The sequence below is a fragment of the Nymphalis io genome, chromosome 22, assembly GCF_905147045.1.
Source record: "Nymphalis io chromosome 22, ilAglIoxx1.1, whole genome shotgun sequence".
Lineage (NCBI taxonomy): Eukaryota > Metazoa > Arthropoda > Insecta > Lepidoptera > Nymphalidae > Nymphalis > Nymphalis io.
Genome location: NC_065909.1, coordinates 489,170 through 505,335, shown reverse-complemented (window position 1 = coordinate 505,335; position 16,166 = coordinate 489,170). Strand labels below are relative to the sequence as shown.

Sequence of the window (16,166 nt, the reverse complement as noted above, 5' to 3'; positions counted from 1 at the left end):
AACAGTTGAAAACCATCAACATAAAAGTAATAGGTTTGTTTTTAACTCACGGGTCGTGGGGGGAGCGCGGGGTGCGGGAGGTGGGGGGGCGGCGGGCGGCGCAGGCGGGCCAGGGCGCTCAGCAGACCGTCCGTGGTCACGCGCCCGCGGCCCGCATCTGAAAACAAACGGATTGTAAAGTTTTCAATGATTTTAGGATATTATTACTAGATTACGGCATTGAGGAAGGTAATTAAGTTATTTTTATAGAATAGGTAGGCGTACGAGCATATGTAACCTGATGATAAGTGATCACCAAAGCCAAAGACATTGTAAGAAATGGTAACCATCGCTTATATCGCCAATGCGCCACCAACCTTGGGAACTAAGATATTATGTCCCTTGTGCCTGTAATTATATTAAGTATATACATTTTACATAACATCTAGAAATATTAAGCACATACAGTGAAATGGATGGAATACGTTAATCTTCAAATACGGGCAAGGACCAGTGCTCCATTATAATATTTTGACCGTGTCGTTGAATTTTAGTACATTTATTTTGGAGCATATTTGACTGTCTTTTGACCTCTTGTAGTTTCAAGGTGCCCGTCAGATATCCGCGTGATCCCTTCACAGCTCCGTCCTTCTCTCAGATAATTCTTTAATACCCAATAAAATGTATGATCTCGTTTCACAAAAGAAAATGTTACCGAGATAGCTGGACTCATTGGTCTATTAGCTATTTCATAAGGCAAATTCTGAGTCCTAGGTTGAGTCATAGGTCCTTCTTCCTAGGAACTCTCAGTAGAAACCTAGAGTCGGGAAGTTCACAGTGCTACGCTTTCTTGCTTTAGAAAGCACATTATTTATTATTGTTTATCATTTAACTATACTTCATGATTTTTAACAAGCTTTTATTTTAATGGCAATGTTTGTTTCCTAATTTGCTTGGGACAAATTTTGCTCGGTATTATCGCTATTATCTTTAAAATAAAAAAAATTATGTTAATGCTATACCGATGACAATGCATTTTTATGATAAGTAAGATCCATCACCCAGGGTTGGCTCCAGATGCAGGACCTTACCCGATTACAGTATAAACAAGAAATTTTGTGTAAAAAAGCTTGTTTTAAATTACTTTAGTATTTATTTACAATAAGTATATCTATAATAAATGATTATCGTATTAAAGTATATTTTTGTTTAATTCTCACACAATCAAAAATTAACACGTTTTAACAAAACATTGTATTACAAAGTTAATTTAAATCGTTAAAAAACAATTGTCAACGATATAACTATGGACATAATGGTGTGTGGAATGAATGCACATTGTAAAGATCTGAGAAAACGTTGTGATCAATAAATAATTATTAAGTATGAACATAATGACTATGTTAATACTTAACAGCAAGTACTAACAACTAGTAGTGATTTATTTGTGTGAGATGCATCAACAGCTTTATGGACTTTGTATATCAGTCGTGTTTGGAAAAGCGACTTATTTTATTACATTTTATTATATTATAGGTAGGCGGATGAGTATATAGGCCACCTGTTGGTACCAACGCCTATTGACATTGTAAGAAATGTTAACCATCCCCTACATCGCCAATGCGCCACCAACCGTGGGAACTAAGATGTTATGTTCTTGTGTCTGTAATTACACTGGCTCACTCACCCTTTAAACCAGAGCACAACAATACCAAGTACTGCTGTTTTACGATAGAATATCTGATGAGTGGGTGGTACCTACCCAGACAAGCTTTGTTCAAAGCCCTACCACCAGTTATTTAATGCGTGTATTCTTAAATTGATCCGTGATTCTTTAATTGATTTACCTCTTACAACCCGGGTTCCTTCAAACGAGGCGTGAAGAGGCATCTTGCGGGCCGGCAAGGCGAAGGCGGCTAGTGCAGAACGTTTTTCCCGTCTGTACTGGCCGTCGTCGCGTTTGGACTCTACTACCACTTACCATCAGGTGGAGTAGAGTCATTTGCCCTCCCGGCGAATATAAAAAAAAAAAAAAAATCTTAATTGAATGATATAATTTGATTGTTTACGGGATGCCCAGCTATGTAAAGCGCCTTGGGCATCTTCCCTATTCCCAACACAAGCTGTACGCTAAATGGAGGGGCGCTATGATTCTTTTAAAAGAATATTATTGTCAATGTCGCATATCACTTTTTAACATTACGCGAAATGGCGAGACGGTTGTGGTAAGATGGTAACAATGATGAAACAACCTACCATATTTCGGTATAAGTTTATTCGAATACAGATAAAAACCGACAGACTTATGCGCTTCTAATCTTTAAAACGCTACGGTATTATAACTTATCACGCTTTAAGCAATCAAAATATGTCCCAATATAAAATATATGTCGGATTCTAGTTTCATAAATACAAATATAACATAAATTCTAATAATAAGTTTTATAGAGACACTTAGCTGTAATATTCTGCGGTGAGTATCGAGTTTTAAAAAAATATATATAAAATAGGTAGATGGACAAGCTAATGAGTCACTTACTTATTTTATACCAACTAATATTTTATATATATATAAAGAAAAATAGTTAGTATTCCTTGATTTACATGCAGGATACTTTAAAATGTAATTATATTTGTTTAACATACATGTATTTTTATACGCGGGTATTGGGCGGGTGTTAAATGAAAACATGAAACCTAAGTCCCGTGGGTGTCAAGCTTGCTCCATAGCAAATTTCATCAAGATCGGTTCAGTGGTTTAGTCGTAAAAACTTAACAGACAGACAGAGTTACTTTCGCATTTATTTTATTAGTAAAGATGATAATAATAAAGTATGTCACAAGGAAAACACAGAACCAGTGGAAATATTATGTAATTACCAATGAAGCGTAGTTAGTTATAAAACTAGCCAATAAATACGACAATAAACTATTATATCTATTTTAGTTCTGTTATTTATAAATAAAATTGCGCATTATAGGTAATACGTAAGGAATAAATAAATTAATTTATAGATTTACCAACCCACATAAGAGCGTGATAGACTAAGCTCTAATCCTTTTCCTCGAAAGAAGGCTTTGCCCACAAGTGGAATATAAAAAGGATGTTCCTCTAATTAATTTTATAAGAGTACGTTACATAAAATTTCTGTTTGTGTATGTCGTGCATGAACCTGATGTTACGTGGTACATCCGTCCATAGACATTGGTGATTGGCGACGTAAGGAACACAACAATACCGAGTACATCTGTTTTGCAGTAGAATATCTGATGAGTGGGTGGTACCTACCCAGACGAGCTCGCATAAAGCCCACCTCCAAGTGAAGTGACTTATAATATATGGATTATATCTATGAATTGTATCTTGCAAAACATAAAACATTACTCTATTATAATAAATAATAAGTCGTGAGTGAAGATTTTATCGATAGACAATTGTCTTTGTACACAATTATGATACTCAGCGCTCGTGAGTCTCGGAAAACTTAGCATGAAGAGTTGACATATTGATACTGCCATTTGGTGGGGGCTTTGCGTAACTCGCCTCGGTAGGTACCACATATTCTACCGCCAAATAAGGTGCCTCAGGCGCAAAATTCTACTAATTTACAACGATTACGATGCGTTCCCGATTCAATTTCGATCTAACTTTGAATCATCTGTATTTATTCGAATCGGAACCGAACAGATATGATGTTAACATATACAGTTATGTCAAAATTAAACGTTATTTTTAACTTTTATGGCAATAGTCGATAATTTAATTAAAGAAAAGGAAAATGGAAAAACGGCAACGATCACCCTTCGTTTCGATTGCGATAAAGTCACAATTTGTTAGTAGAATTGTATTGTCTAGCTGCGTTTGAAAGGGTGAGTGAGTCCGTGAAACTACAGGCACAAGGGACATAACATAGTTCCCAATGTTTGTGGCGCATTGACGAAGCTCCTGATATCTGTCTTCCACATCCAGTCCAGGACATGAAGTCAGTTGTCATTTTATGTCATCATCATCATCAACGGTCAATCATTGTCCACTGCTGAATATAGGCCTCTCCCACGGTGTGCCAAAGCTCCCAGTCCTCCGCCTTCCGCATCATGTCGGTGCTCGCCACCTTCTTAAGGTCATCGGTCCAACTAGCTGGAGGGCGCCCTACGCTGCGTTTGCCGATCCGCGGTCCCAGGTTGCTAATTTTGCAAGATTTGTCTGTGACTCCGGTATAGTATAGTGTGACGAATAAATCGGGATTAAGTACATATAAAATTTAAATTATAATAATTTTCGTTGAAGCGTGGAACTGAATTAAAATTTCCGGGCAATCGATGATCAGTTTTAAAAGCTCGATGCAACATTATTAATATTTCCTGCACTATAAGAGTGATTCAATTAGTCATAAAATAAATTTTCAATAATAATATTATCATTGTTGTACATATATATTAATTCGATTCCATCAAATTGACTTATATATCGAGAGGGCCTAGGCAAGCACCACTGTAATTTCATGTGCTTAATTTGTGTATATAATTCATCTCGTGCTTGACGTGAAGGAAAACATTGCGACGAAACCTGCATGTGTCTAATTTCACCGAAATTCTGCCACATATGTATTCCATCAACCCACATTGGGGCAGCGTGGTAGAATAAGCTCCAAACCTTTTCCTCAAGAAAGGAGAGGAGGCCTTAGCCCTTAGCTTATAAAATGCTATACAATTTGTTTAACAACTAATAAACTACAAGTTCTGTTTATAGACAATAAAGAGCCAACCTTGATACTATTACGTATGTACCTGTTAATCAATGTTTTATTCAACTTTTTTTGTCTGAGAACTTTTTGTGTTCGTAAATACAAGTTTGAAGTTATTCCAATTATTTATGGAATCCAAAAACAACTGATTGCGTAGTGTAATTAGTAAGTTTTAATTAAAATTAATTTTATTTTCATGTTTTAGTGTTTAATAGGTGTCATAGTTTTATATTAAATAAATGTTTTTTATGATATTCATTCATGAAAGTAATCTTTAAATTCTATTTTTACTCACAATAAATTTATACTGCACTTTTATTTAAAGCTATCTCTAGACCAACGAGGCATTTCTACGCTAGAATTATTATTTAATATTAGTATGATCAAATACAGATGTAAAGTAACCTATGGAGGTTCCATTGCTGGGCTAACGTATCCTCTCCCTTTAAGAAGAAGGTTTGAAGCTTATTCCACGTTTGGAAGGTTTGGAGGTTGGTTTTTTATATAGTTTAGGTTAGCGAACGAGCATATGGGCCACCTGATGGTAAGTGGTCATTAACGCCCATAGACATTGGCTTTGTAAGAAATGTTAACCATCCTTTACATCGACAATGCTCTTCCAAACTTGGGAACTAAGATGTTATGTCCCTTTTGTCTGTAATTACACTACTCACTCACCCTTCAAACTAGAACACAACAATACCAAGTACTGCTGTTTCTAATATCTGATTGTGTTTGTAATATCTGATGATATTGTACCGCAAAACAGCATGATGGTGGATACTCATGTGGCAAAATATCAACAGAATAAGACACATGCAGGTCGCCTCACGAGTACGAGATGAATTATAAAAACAAATTAATCACACAGTTTACGTTCATACTGTCGAAGTCAAACACATTGCCTACTGTTCGTTGTCAAACGTTGTATTTTTGATATTTCATTGAGTTTTTGACATTTATTGCCACACGAACCAGGTGTAGCCGATTGTGATTAAAAAAAACTATGCTTCGAAGTAAAATTAAAAATATTAATATTGAATGTTAAATCTCATTTTTATTACCAATGACATATGGTCGAATATCCAATGTGGGACCTCTAGTGTTAATAAATAAGGTAAATTATTCTTTACTAGATAATAGTAGTATTGATTTTCATACATGATACGTTCATTGTTTATGATTATTTTATATAGAGCATTGAATAGAAAATATTAAGATTTTATCGGTTTTAATCGGTACAATTAACATTCAATCGTTAATTGAATTCAATCTAGTATAAAACAACTGAAAATTTTAGTTTAAAAAAGACCCGACTCAAAAAAAATATATGTACACATGGATATATCTATTATATTAATTGAGACTATTCCAATGAGCTCAAAAACGCTGTCTCGGCTGTAAGTTGGTGGGTATCCTGCTGATCCCAGCACTGCTATAAGAACACACTTCATTATTCACCCGTGAAATGTTGACAACCGATTTATGGTGATGCACTTTCTTGATGCGTGTATTCTTGTAATGTTATAATTATAATGGTTAATGTAAAATCGCTTTTTGACATTTAATGACAGTTTTCAGGACCGTTTTCTGCGGTGAGTTTCGAGTATGTTCCATGTTGCAGCATCAGGTCAGGGTTACTATATCACTGAAGTCGCAAGATACTTCATTTTGAATCGATCAGACCAGTACAAGATTCTCATATAACTACAAACGACATAATGATCTGGACAGGTTTACTTGGAGTCAAGAGCATTCATGACCAATTCTTAGGAGCTACGATGCCACAGACACAGACGGAACTTATAACAAGCCTCTTTGCAATGGAGCTTAATAACTATTCAAAAAAAGGGCTAACATTAAAAAATATATATATTTAAACGAGTTCAAGTGATATTGACTTTGATAAACACGGATTTGATTAATAACTAATTATAATTTTATCGCAAACACGGAAACCGCTATCGCGTAGTTATATCGTATTTGTTTTACATAAAAAACATATTATATAATAAATAATAAACTATACATACAAATAAATAAAATTGATGTGTTTTTTCTGTGTGTCTGTGATTTCAGCTTATAAGCATTTATTCCTAAAAAAATTCAAAATAACTGCCTCTTTTAAAATTAATATGGCTATTTGCGAGTTACTAAACCCATTTTTTTCTAGCCAACTGCTTTCTATTAATTTAAATATAGTATATGTGTAATTCAAATAGGCAGTATTTCTGTTAAAATAACAGATTTTTATCGATTATCGTCACTAACCGAACTCCATGCTGGCGAAGCCGCGGGTTAAGCTAACCGAGAATATTTTATTTAAAATACTTTGTCCATTGTTATCTTGTCCAGTGTCCAGTTATTATTGAAATAGAAGAAAAAATGTTTAATAGATAAGATAAAAATGTATTTCGTCATTTTTTACTGTTTTTAGTTAATTACAATATTTCAAACATTGAAAAACAATTTCTGACTCCGCAAAATAAACATATACTCCCTGAGGCCAGGTATTCGTTTGTATAAAATGTCCGCCGATTTTCACTTTGTTAAAAACTCAAATGTTAATTGGCAATAATTAATTAACCTAACATGACTTGTTAAGGGTTATAACATAATACAAGAATATATATATGATAATGACGGAGTGTGGAATCCGTAAAATGTATATAATTGTCTCTATATTGTAATATTTCTATGTAAAGTTAGCTATTTGCCGATTCCTCTCGGCAAAATCTACATCCAGAACCAGTGGTATATTTAAATTCAATTTATTTTTGTATCAAAACAGTTTTTATGAATAAAAAATATTTTGATGTTGAAAACATCTCGAGGAAACCTGCATACAACCGAAAACCAAACCTTCCTCTCTAGAGGAGTTTTTTTTTGGGTTTTCAACAAGGAATACACACCACAAGCTTACACTACACGTTACACTTGTTATATATCTATGTACTTCCTGTACATAGTACATCTATACTGATAGGAAACCACAGCGATCATCTAATGTAACAAAGTAACAGCTAATTTTTTTTTTTATGTTATAGGTAGGCGGATGGGTAAATGGGCCACCTGGTTTTAAGTGATCACCACCGCTCATAGACATTGGCTATGTAAGAAATATTAACCATTGGGTACCACCCACTCATCAGATATTCTACCGCAAAACAGCAGTACTTGTTATTGTTGTGTTCCGGTTTGAAGGGTGAGTGAGCCAGTGTAATTACAGGCATAAGGGACATAAAATCTTAGTTCCCAAGGTTGGTGGCGCATTGGCTGTATAAGCGATGGTTGACATTTCTTACAATGCCAATGTCTAAGGACGTTTGGTGACCACTTCCCATCAGGTGGCCCATATGCTCGTCCGCCTTCCTATTCTATAAAAAAAAATTACATCGCTAATGCGCCACCAACATTGGAAACGAAGATGTTATGTCCCTTGTGCCTGTAGTAACACTGGGTCACTTATCCTTCAAACCGGAATGCAACAATACTAAGTATGGCTGTTTAGTGGAGGATATCTGATGAGTGGATGGTACCAACCCAGACGGTTCTACCACCTATAAAAATTGTAAAAAAAAATTTGAAGTTCAAAACATATGGCCACATATGGACACATTAACAGGCTGTTACTATCGTGAATACTCAGACCAGTTCTTATACTGTATTCAATAGCAGCACAAATAAACGAATGGAATATTAAAGTATTTTTGATAGGAAATTGTAGATAAATGATTTCAATCACGTGCGTTCGAACAATTCTTCATTACAAATGGTTGTAATTCTCATTCATTGAAATATTTGTGGAGCAAAATATTAAAATTCGTCGTGAGTATTTATATAACACTAATATGTATATATGAAACAAGTTGATCATATTTTTATATAATTATTAATATATTTATTTGATCAAGAACAGATGTTAATGAGAAGAATTTTGTTTGTTTTTTTTTGGTAGATTGTACATTTCCATAAAAAAGCTGGTTTTTTCCATAAAAAATCTTGTCAAATGACAATTTAAAAGTGCTTCTTAGCGCATACATGAATAAAATAAACATATGTTGATTTTGTTGTTTTTTTAAGAGGAAATAAAACTATTTTTAAATGTATATATTTCTGAATATTTATTGACTGGTAGTATTTTGTTTTGGCAAACATCAATGTTAATTAATTTTCTTCAGTTTTAAAATAGACCAAAGACATAACATAGGGGTATATATGTAGATCACATAACTGCTGACGTAACGACAGTACACGTGTTATTATTATTACTTATTCTTAAAGTATAGATGACTGAGTGGTTCCCGCACGTTAATATTCACCGAAGATTGCGGGTTCAACCTAGGCAAGCACCACTGAATTTTTATGTATTTAATTTGTGTTTATAATTCATCTCGTGCTCGGCGGTGAAAACATCATAATGTGGGACGAAAATTTTCCAAATATGTATTCACCAACCCGCACTAGAAAAGCTTGTTGGAGTAAGCTCCAAGCTCCTCAAAAAGGAGAGGACGCTTAGCTCAGCCGTGGGACATTTGAAGGACTGTTTTTTTTACTTATTTACTTTGTTCTCAAAGTCCTAAGGTCTATGGATAAATTTTGTTTATATACTATTTATGTATTAGTTGTTTACAAACCCACAATGTTTACGTTATTATTGAACGTCAATAATAATTAATTAATTAAGTGTGCTGATCACTAACTAATTAAAATACAACGCATAATTCCGGCTCGATTAAAAAAAACCTTCAAATAAATTGATTCCTAAAATGGCTTGTATATTTATTCAAACTCTATATTATATACATTAATAGCTCTTAATATATTCTAATTTAAAAATAATTAAAACAATTAGTTTTCATTAAATTAAACAGTGAATTATATTTACAATAATTTTTAACGATACTAAGCATTTAGGGTCAAATAAGTTATCAATAAATAACCTTTTTCTCTAAGAAGAAATCTTAGTTTCAAGCTACCACGAACAAAACACATTACATTTTACACTCAATTTGCATACACATTGACAATTCAAATGACTTCTATAATTACAAACTTAATATTATTTAAAACTTTAATGTTTTTCAACACACAATCCTTCAACTTTCACCTTTCCCGTGGGACAGTGGTCTCCACTGAACGCTGCTCTGTTCAACAAGTCGTCCTCTGTTGTCAATTCGTTATCACCGGCTTCAGAACCCCAGACCCAGGAGATCTCTTCCTGTTCATCATCCTTTTCTTTTGGGATACTGTCATTTCGTCCAGTAGCTTTACTTTCTGATACGATCGTACGAGTATCGTTGTGTAGATTTTTTACTAAATTACCCCCCGGTCGGTTCGCCTGTGGTCGAATAATTCGTCTCACATTATCTGTTTTCTTTTTATTGCTGTTGACGAATAGTGTTCCCTTATTATGGGTTAAATCATTTTGTTTCGAATTATTTGGTAGAAAACTGGTTTCGTTATAATTGATAGGAAAAGTTTTATTGCCTGGCGCTATCATAGATACATGTTCTTGAGCGTCTCCACGTCGGTAGTGCTGAGTTATATCTGGACCTTGCACACTAGAATTGTCTTTGGGCAGATTATCTTGTTTCAGATTTCCACTATCACTATTATTGCCTTTTTTATGCACTGCTGTTTTAATATTCGTATACACATTTACATCTTCACTGTGTTCTGTGGTAAAAGACTGACTATCTACTTTTTCACTTGTATCAGCGTTTGTCCTTAACTTGTATTCAGTTTGAACATTACCAATATTATTATTGCTGTTGATATTTTCACTTATTTCTCTTTGATGTTTATGAATTCTAATGGAATGACTCTCAGGAATGTTCTGGTTACTTGAATCGGAATTGAATCGATATAGCGGTTCCACGTTTGGACCTTGCTGATTCAAATTAGCTTCGTTTCTGTCAACAACGCTCCGCCTCTCCGAAGGTATTTCCACATTGTGTCGACTCCCTGTAAATTCGGAGCTAGGATTGAATGGTTTCACTAAATATCTGTTCACATCAACGAAATGTCTCGCCGAAGCCGCTGCGGCGCAAATAACAAGTAACACAACTCTGACGTCCATATTAAATGTCAGTTGAACATGTTTTAAAAGTCGATCTACTAAGGTCACGTATAAACATTCGTCCGCGACGCTGCCGGCCAGCAAACTGTTTATATTCTCAAGCTTAGGTAGTAAATATGTATCCGTTACTTGGCCATCATATAATTTGCAGATGTTTTTGCGCACTGTTGTATGAGTCAGTATGCGGTATGCGCGTCACCACACTAATATAGGAGTGTTAGAAAAAGCAACTTGTGTTGGTCAATTTATAATTCCTTTTTTTACTATATTCCAATGTTTTTCCATTTATTATAATAATGATTTAATTATTATAGTCTATGTGTTTCCGTTCATTTAAAATTTAATGATAATGTTTCACATTTTTCCCTTGAACTTCAAGTGAGGTTATCGTGCTAGAAAAAGAGACGAAATTAATGAGAATATTTTGTATTTTTAGATAAGTCGAAAACAATTTTTTTATGTCATAGATAGGTAGACGAGAAAATGGGCCACCTGATAATAAGTGGTCACCACCGCCCATAGACATTGTAGAAGTAAGAAATAATTACCATTCCTTACATCACCAATGCGCAACCAACCTTTGGAACTGAGATGCTACGCCTCTTGTGCCTGTAGTTACACTGGCTCACTCACCCTTCAAACCGAAAAGCAACAATACGAATATTAACAATAAGTATTGCTGTTTAGCGGCAGAATAACTGATGAATATGAATCAAACCGGCCTGCACAAAGTCCTACCACCAGCTATTACAATTGTGTCCTATGTGTTCTTAACCCATTCATCTACTTGAGTTGAAACTTCACATATTTATCGACCATCAATTTACCATCAAGGGTGGTACGAGTATCGTATCGGATTTTATTTATATTGTAATATAAAAATATATTAAGCTTGATTCGATAACAATTATCGAGCTTTGTTTATGATAATCAATTTATGTCGTTCAAACCAGGTGCATTTTAGAATCAAAAAAATGTATAAGAAAAACTAAATTTAAACTTTCTTTAAACTGCGCTAATAATAAAAAGATACATCTATGTTTTAAAGTTAATGACGTCACAGAACTTCTACAAAACAAGGCTTTACTTTTAACTTAAACTTTTTTTAAATTAGGTATATAAACTTGAGTTACTTCATTATCACTTTAATTTATAATTAGTCGAACAAGTAACGGCGATTTTTTGAAGTGAAAACTTTTTATGCGTGTTTTCAAATTTTCGATAAACACTTTTAAAAAGGTTATAAATTGTTTGTACCCCGTGACGCTTCCGCTCCATTTTTGAGATAAAGGTAGATATATCCACCACGCTGCTCCATTGTGGTTTGGTGGAATATACATGTGGCAGAATTTCAGTGAAATAGGACACAGATCATCGGTTAAGATTCGCGCGTTCTAACCACTAGGCCATCTCGGTGTATAGTATAGTGACAAGTTGACATTGACATTTGATTGATACTAGGTTACTGTGGGTCAGCCTGTGTGAAGATCAACCAAGAACATTTGGAACGGCCAATCTCCTTTGTGGGTTCTCTAGCCCATCTGACTTAAAAATCTGAGTAAAATTTACATAAATAAAATGTATTTTAAACATAATATCAATTTAACGACATCCTGTTAAATATTTAATATAATTATTATTAAAATAGTAATAACCTATGACGATCGTTCTAGTCAAAATTCAAAAAACTAATAACGTCAAAATACCTTTACCGTTGACAAGAGGGGTTCTCTCTCGCACATGGAATTGGAATTTCGTTTTAACAAGGACCGCCAGCTACCATTTCAATTTCGTCGCTTAACTCTCAAATTTCTCTGTGCTATCATCTTTAAAGACATAAGTTATTCTTCATCTTCAGCAAACAAACATTCTTTAACAGTTGCTTTTTTAACTCTACTACCACTTGTGTCCTCGAATAGAATATCTAACTCTGTGCGATCGGGTAACAAAGGTAATAAGTTCATATGCTATTCTTTCTATTATTTCACGCGGCCTTTTTGATCTGTATATATTTAAGGATATCAATAACCTCGATATAAATAAACCTTACATGTTATTTCGGAAAAAAAACAATCTAATTCTAGTAACGGGCAGTCTGTTTTTCGTCTAATCTTTGCGAGGGTCCATCGGCCTTGACGTAAACACGTTGACGTTTATCATAAAGCCTCCTTGCATAATGTGGTCCCTGTTCTCAAGTAACACAATACAAACCTAACACCTCATCACTTTAAAGTTTAAATTCCAATGTCATGCGCTATTCAATGACGTATGTACAGCTGTTCCGTTTGTTTTTATTAAAATCACAAAAGATTTTTAACATAAAAGTCGTTAAACCTATAAACAAAATTTAATGCATATATCGTTAATTAAACATATTTTAATAACAAAATATAACCTTTGATTTATAGATTAACACTTCGAACAATCGTACTTTAGACACAGGAAACGCTCTAACATATACTCGTATTAGAACGATAATTTTAACAAACTAACATAAAGAAAAAATAAGACAGTAGGTACTATTTATTATGATCGGTCTTTTATTCTGTGATTTAAAAATACAATACTTGTTGGTAGGACTTTGTGTCTGTCTAGGTTATTCTAACATTAAACACAGTGAGTACTTCACTCAGTCATATTGTTTTCTGGCTTAAAGGTGAGTGAGTTTATTATAAAAAAAAACAATTACACGATGGTAGTGTTTTGTGCAGACAAACATAACTAATAAATGTCTCAATATAATTCCTGCGTAGATTGAAAAACAAAAAATATGTGTTAAATGTCAAAAGTAAAAATAAACTGAAAGCTACATACGCAAACTAGACAGAATATTAAAAAAAAAACATAGAATGACGCAAGTATCGACGCCTTAATAACATAACGCACGCATATTAGTATTTAAATTATTTATCCGTATCCGTAACAGCCTGTGAATATCCCACTGCTGGGCTAAAGGCCTCCTCTCCTCTTTTTTTTAAGGAGAAGGTTTTGGAGCTTATTCCACCACGCTGCTCCAATGCGGGTTGGTGGAAAAATTATTTATATTGGAGACTATATCAAGGTTTCTCGTTCAGACGCCAGATGACGAATCTATGCGTATTATAAAATGTGTGACATTAGATTAAAAACTCTTTCTTCTTCTACATATCTATAAAATAAAAAAAATATATTGACCGTCACGAAACGCCCGCCGCCGTGAAATATATTGATTAATGATTATTGAAATAATTTATTAAAAAGTAAACCAATAAATAAATGCGTAGTAAAAAATTGATAATATATTTGTATTTTATGGTCTTGTAATATTTAATGATTAATTTAATGACTATTTATAATGCGATGTTTTTTATGAATGATGTGATAACCTATAATTATTAGTACATTTATCTAATATATTTTCAACCTCTGTTTAATTGTCTATCTAATGTATCTACCCTAAATAAACAAATCAAAATATAGAATTGCGCTAATGAAATAATATATATAAATATGTATATTGTTTTATTTTTATGATTTAGCAACGAACGTAGTATACGCGCCACGCATACAAGAGAATAGAGAGCGGTAGAGGGCATAACGGCATAAGAGAGCGTCCTGCCGTTTGCCGTCACGACACACGAGTCGGTTCACCCCCAAAACGAAATATAAAGCATAACGTAAAATAAAACTAAACAACCAAATTACACAGATAAATAATTAACATGAATTCGTTACAAACTGAATTCCACGCTGGCGAAGCTTGCTAGTTTTAACTACCAGTTTAAAGTACATAATGCCTATTCATATATGTTTTATTAAGTGTTTTTTATCCTTCTGGCATGTCAAACCCATTGTATCTTAAACTATCTTACATACCAAATTATCTATTAGGCTTTATAATTAGGATATTGATAAACATACATCATACAACATATTGTCTTAGCCACGTTAGAAGTGGGTTCTGATAAGGCACTTTACATAACTCCGACATTTTATCGACATAATCAATAATCATCTATTTGCATAAAAATGTACTTTTACAGATGTTATGATTTCTTTATAAGTATCTAATACATTTCGCCCGCGATAGGCACGAAAATATATTTGTTAACAAGTAATTAATATTAAATACAGATCGCACCAATAGTACATTAAAACCATTATATTAATATAGTAATAGAAATGATAGGTATATAAAAAAAAATGTTTTAAATTATTTACTTAATTAAATGATTTACTTAAGTGCATAGTTACTAAATAATATAATATAATATATAGCTGAAATCTATTTATAAATGCTTCCATAGGACCCTTGTAACGCCTATTTGAATTATAGAAGTGCCCTATTTCTTTAATTATCATATATTTAAGTTTCTGACACAAAGATTGCCTAGACGAAATCGCTATGATGATAAGACCGCGTATGTACGCAATAGCGTACTATACGCAATAGGGTATACCCTGCTATATATCTTGTGTTATGACAATATTTATGTGTAATAAATGTTATAAATAAACACTCCCATTGCACCGAAAGAAGTTTAGCTTTAAAAAGGCAAATTTCGGTTTTCATATCAGTCCACAAATATCGAGAAAAACACACTTAATCGGCAGTAAGCCCAGAACGTGATGTGCGTATATTGTCACTTAGTTTGACACTTACCCTTTAATCACGGATCTAAGGACATAAATCGTGACACAACCTTTAGGTTTTATTCCTATAAAGAAGTACTGCCTTCACACAAAAACAAATATGACAAAGAACTCGTATAATATTATAAGTTGGATGATTTGTTTGTGTGTTCCGTTGGAATTGACGATGAGAAAACATCTTTAAATGAAAGAAATATCGGAGAAAAGAAAACGTGGATCTGAACTTAGACTATCTGTAATAATATCAAAATCTGATTCGTGGTGCTAGTTTTAAAATAGTAGCCTGATCTTCCTTGGGGTCCAAGCTTGTTTCATACCGAATTTCATCAATTCTATGAGCAATTTCAAAATAAACTGTACCCTTCTGTAAAAAATATTTTATTTGTAATGTTGTTTTTTATTACAAACTTTACCATAACGTGTTGGGGAATATAGTTTATTATAGAGAAAAATAAGAAGGAACGCGGAGTCCTAGGTATTTTCTCTTAAATATGGACACAAAACGGACTTTGTGGCGTAATTGTTTCCGTTGTGACACTTTATTTAAAAGCAAAATTAAAGAAAAGTATGAAACTTATAAGCCTTTTTTAAATTTAACTAAACTAGTAATCCGTATTTTCACTTGATAAATCAAAAAAAAATAGCCGTAGCTTCAAGGATTTACACAAAATAAGTGTGTTTTATTCGGTTTTGTGACTGCCGCTTTTAACTTTGTTATTTTTTAATTT

At 33.5% G+C, this 16,166-nt stretch overlaps 1 protein-coding gene across 1 annotated transcript in view; it reads right to left on the bottom strand.

Moving 5' to 3' along the window:
* LOC126777044 (uncharacterized) overlaps window positions 1–79 on the bottom strand; it is a 138,602-nt gene extending 138,523 nt beyond the window's left edge. Inside the window, exon 1 of the mRNA XM_050499893.1 lies at window positions 51–79. The gene's annotated coding sequence lies outside the window, so the exon portion shown is untranslated. The remainder of the gene's footprint in view (window positions 1–50) is intronic.
* Window positions 80–16,166: the final 16,087 nt, after the last annotated feature.